Below are 6,000 nucleotides of genomic sequence, written 5' to 3'. Positions count from 1 at the left end.
GTTGTTACATGTCTGAAATTATACCTTAATGCATGTATCTATATTGTAAAGAAACACAGATCCGATTTACATAAGCCATTTAGTAATAACTACTATCAGCACGAACGCAATAGAAATCAGTTGCAATGTCAAGTTAAAGCTGATATATCAATATTACTATCCAATCATTGCGTTGCCCTGAATGGTGTGAATCCTACTCAAACCTATAAAAGGACACCTCACCTGCCAGCTGCCAGTCACAGGCAACAACAAAAACGAAATGGGTCCCTTCTTTTGTATTGATCCCCTAAGGATTGCTAATTCCCCCTTTCTAACTCTTGCCCCCAAAATTTATATATCGCCCCTTTTAGAATGTATTGACCCACGAATTAATGAATATTCATGAGCACAGAAACTGCTACGTCAAGAATGAATTAGCATAATTTAAAAAAAAAATTGCATAAAGTGTAGGTACGTCTTCTGGAGTGCTGCCCAAAAAGCAGTATTGTGTCAATTTGACACAAGCAGCGTGGCCGAGTACTTGGTGTGGCCGGCATGGTGTTGCTGGGAATAACGTTTGGCGGAGTTCAGTGGAACTGGTCTCTAGACCCTCCGTTGCTGAGTGTGAAGTGTGTGAAAGAATTCTCGTGTAAGTAATTAATTTCATATTGTGCATACATTTGTGTAAATTTAGTTGCAAGTAAAAAGTTTGTCAAATACGACGCTTTTCTTTGCCAGTTATCTAGTGTAAACAAGTGTATTGCTGTGCCACTTGTATTGTAACCATAACATTCTGTACATATTGGGATTGAGATGCAACATTTCATAAGTAATTTGTTAAACAACGCGATCGTAATACTATGTAGTTTCTAGTTTTATTATTGTACTTATGACAGTGTAATTATATTATCGATGCCTATTTTCAAATGAGAAATGTCAACATTTGTATAGTCGCCAAACTGTCACCTAGTCACTTATGTTGATTTTCTTTTGCAGCCATTAGATTAAAGACTTACAACTAACCAGCCGGTGTCTTAAAGTCCGGTATTCTTGACTCATTGAATGACAGAAGACTACAGTTCAGACTACCCTGTATGGAACTCATCATATGCTCTGGATCGTCGAGACTACGTCAATTTATATAGGAGGTTGATATTCATTGAGACTGTTTCGCTGTGAATATGATACACAGCTAAGTGACACATCTGTATTGCATTAATAGTAATCACTAGTCATAGAAGAATATTGTGCTGTTGTACTTATTACCAGAACTGATATCGTATACATCAATTGTACTGCTGTTCTTATTACCAGAACGGATAGCGTATAAATCAATTGTACTGCTGTATCTATGACCAGAACTGACATTGTATTACAAAATGAATTCCTGTATGTTATTATAAAAGATTACATTTATTAGTGTAGAGGCTTTAACTTGTGCGCATAAGTATGGATTTAAGACGTGTTATGATATCGATATTCTATTGATTAAATTGATTTATTTGTTAATTCGATACGCACTAAGACTTGCGTAGTTTCTCCTCATACCCGACCACGGATCTCGCCTCTGAGACCAACAACGATTTGTTATTTAGGGTGGCTGATTCCCAGCACCCGACAACATCGTACTTCTAGAGTGTAAATTATACAATTCATGGTATAATATTACTGAGGTGAACAATAGATTTAAATCAAGTGCTGTTCTTCTGTTGTTTTAATGGAAAACCATTATCTATAAAAAAATAATAACTTATGGGAATTATACTGTAGACACGTTATCAACAGCTGCTGGTAAGTTTATTAATTTTAAGAGGATGCACGCAACAGGAAAGACTTTTCTAATATTAGATGATGGATGCAAACTAGATATTAGAACAGAGAAGAGTTTTGCTAAAATGTTAGGTTTTGAAGACAAATTATATACTACATCACAACTAAGTCCAAATAAAGCCAACTTTTCATCTGTTTCAGAATACGTTGTTCATTGTGATATTATTGATACTAACAATTATATTAATGGAGAAAGATAGGATTATCTACAAATTTTAACACTTCAGAATACAAAAGAAATATGCTAACAAGTAACATATTCATATCCTGGTTCAATTCACGTTCCAATAATAGAACACAATTAAACAGCATCAGAATATGGATAACGTATCAAAATGTAACAACATTGATTTTCATGGTTATCCTATTACATAATAACTAGAACTATTGTAATTATATAATATATGATAGATCAATATCTGAGAGTTATACTATAATAGTGATGTGGCATATACAGGAATTCAATCCCTGTGGCATAAATTTAAGGAAGACAAGAAAAAGTTTAAATATAGTGAATTAAAACAATTTTAGAGGAACAAGAGGTCTATTCTTTACACAAACCGATAAAAAAATAAATTTCCATACCGAAAAGTTATAGTAAATGGCATCAATGACCAGTATCAGGCTGATATAATAGAAATGCAAACATTTGCTAAAGAAAACAAAGTTTTTAGATATATGCTTACAGTAATTGATGTCATGTAAAAATATGCTTGGGGTATTCCATTAAAGTCGGAAAGAGGTGATTAAATGGCAGAAAAAATATTCAAGAAAGGAATTTCTAACAAGATACAATTTCATGAAGGAAAAGAATTCTATAACAACTTATTTGAGAAAGAAAATATTGAATGGTTTAGTACAAAATCAGATAAAAAAGCTAGTATTGTTGAACGTTTTGATAGAAATTTGAAAGGTAGAATGTACAAATATTTTACAGAAAAACAAGCAAGAAAATGGATTGATATGATTGATGAGCTTGTAAATTCATATAACAATACATATTATAGTAGCATTCATATGACACCAATAGAAGCCTCCAAAGAAAAGAATGAGGGTACTGTTTTGTATAATCTGTATGGTGCATATCTAACAGCAGAATATGAATCACCTAAATATAACATTGTGACACAGTTCGGATAAGTAAATACAAGCATATATTTGCAAAAGGCTATCTACCTAATTATACACAAGAGTTGTTCAAAATAAAATCTTAAATGGGCCAGTTATTGTTTGCAAATTATAATATAAATAATTTTGTTTCAATATTAAATTAGAATGATGCTCATTAAAGAAAGAACAAACATATTTTAATAGCAAACCCTGGATCAAAATTAAAGGATGACACACTATTCCAGATTATCTTGGGTTTTAGAAAAGATTGTGAAAAACAGAACTTCTTTAAGAGAGTGGAATTCACAGGGTTATTTCCAAATCCACAAGAGAACCAGGATGTAAAATATTTGAATGAGAATTGGGTTTTTAAACTAATACAGGATACTAGAAACAGGAATATATTTCAAGATAAACATGGTGATCTGGTTGTCAGTTTGTTGTGACTACAATATATATAATGAGTGCTTTTGATTTCTATAATTTATATAGACCTGTTGCTAAAAAGCCAATTAAACAACAAAAAGAGTCCGTTAGGAAGAATGTTATTGATTTTCCACTACCATTTACACTAAACTAAACTGCAAAACATGATATTAGTGGACTGTTTGATAGTACATTAGACTATGATATTAGAGGTATACTGGTGGATATATATATATAAGAAGAACAGAACATTGCAACATCAAATACGAGATATTCGTGGATTATATCCTAGTACATAAAAACTCTACTAAGATGAAAATATGGCTTGCTTCACCAAATATGAAATACTGGGATCAACAGCTTATATTATACGAGATGGGCGGTATACAAGCTATTCATTCATTACCAAGTGATTCTGTTTTCAATCCATATGACGAAGCAGCATACCATTCATTATGTGACGAATTTGGAATATAATATAATAAAGGTTTCAGATTTACACATGATAAAATGGGGAATGGCAGTGTAGGTGATGGTTATATGTAGTATGGGGGTAAGTAAATGGATTAAATGGAGCCAAATATAAAAGGACAAATATAAAATGAGTCATAAACGTATAAAACTCATACATGTTTTTGGAAAGAAACTCATAATACAATTCCAAAAATGAGAGCTCATTGGTTTAAATTCCTGAATGATAATTACAAGCCATACAATTACTTTATACCCGAGAATGCTAAAGGTAATCGCAGAGTTGACTAGATTGAACCGAAGCATATATATATTGTGTTTCAGGTAATCGGGCAAATATTAGAAGTTCAATAGTAGGATCATCAGGTAGTGCTCAGGAACGTAGGAGAGAGTTTTTGAATTTATTGGAAGAAAAATCATCTGGTATTATTATCAATAGAGATATTGTTGACAGTATTCAGACATTTTGAGAGGTCATTGATGCCACAAATGTTAAATAATCTATCACCATCTATGTGGTTATCACCTTCTAGGATGATTATTAACATAATAGCTGGCTACAACAATTTTCTGCAACAAGCCACAGATGGTATGAAATTTGGCTATAATGATATAAACAATAATGTAAAGCAGTCAGCTCTGTTACAGATGGAAGATCATGATGAGATGTTATACCACCTAAAATAATAAAAAGATCCGATAGTTGTTAATAATAATGTACAGTCTACTATACAAAATGATCCGACACATGATTATACAATAACTGGTTTATTAATAGATCATATGACAAATATTGAAATGGATGATTTTGCTGATGATGATGTTGTTGATTATGCAGAAACATAATTTTCAGAATTACTAGCTGAAGATAATAATAATGGTGAAATGATACCAACTACAACTGAAACACAGAGAGTAGACATTTATAATCAATATATAAATAAATAAATATTTTGAAAATTTGAATTATGATGTTGATCCTACAATAGGAAGGCTTATTAAGACAGGCCTAATAGTAAAACAGAAAAGGGAAAACAGCAAATTTATTATAAATTACCCAATCAACAACTATATAATGGTCGTCATCTAAAGATAACAAATCCAAGTAATGGTAAACCAACATTACTGAAAACACTATCACGGACAGTTGATGGCAGATATTACGTGAAAGACGTATTGAAATTAGATCTAACCACTTTTAAACCACTAGAGTCCATTATAAATGAAGACCCTGATAAATTAGATGTATTAGACAGAAAACGAGCTGAAAATCAATATTGAAGAGCGGATTTATCAGATTATGCACGATAAAAACAGTTGGGTGCATATGATAAACCCATAGAAGCACTATCCCCAACAGACAAAGGTATATTACGAGATTATCACAATTCTCTCAGGTATGATGATATGAATGGATCAAAGGTTATAGACAGTAAAATTGAGCAATGGAATAATTTAAATTCGGAATATAGAAATATACAGAATGAATTAGAATTAGCAAATAAAAGATTAGTTGAGTCATTTGATGATAAAAGTACATTAGATAATAATATCGAAAAATGAATTTGAATCAGAAAGGTCACAAATTGATAATCAATTGGGAAAATATAACAGCTAGGTTACTGAATGGGAGGTTAAAAAGTATGCAACAGAATCATTAAAAGAAGTTTAGACAACAAACGACTTAAATTGAAAGATAAGTTAAGAATACTTTTTAAAAGACATGGTGTTACACTAGTATTATTAGATGTAGTGTTGACATCAATTGGCATTGTCTAGTAGTTCATCAACAGCAGCTTGCCCAACAAAAGCCCAACAACATCCCAAGTAAGGCTTATAATGATGTAAAATATGCTCAGAATGGTTGAAAACCTTATCTCAGAAATCAGCAGCTGCATTCCCTAGCAGGTGGAACTGTGGTTGGATATGTAAGTGAATATCTAGTAGGCCTAACAATATATGTTTTTGAGTATTTGAAAAATTAAATGTAATTATATTATATATAATGAATTATACCTCGGAAATAGAACCTACATTCACTGATGAGATTGCTCTTGCCTGGGGAAGTTCTTTATGTGAGGTGTTCTAAATTGTCATCTGGAATGCATTTAGTATCTGATAGTCTAGATCTAGTATTCGATTTAACAGTTACCGGTAATAATGAGAATGTGCTTGTACAAAGAA

The sequence above is a fragment of the Saccoglossus kowalevskii genome, chromosome 4 (assembly GCF_978046115.1).
Source record: "Saccoglossus kowalevskii chromosome 4, keSacKowa6.1, whole genome shotgun sequence".
NCBI lineage: Eukaryota > Metazoa > Hemichordata > Enteropneusta > Harrimaniidae > Saccoglossus > Saccoglossus kowalevskii.
The sequence above is the reverse complement of the archived record's forward strand: the minus strand, read 5'-3'. Positions refer to the sequence as shown.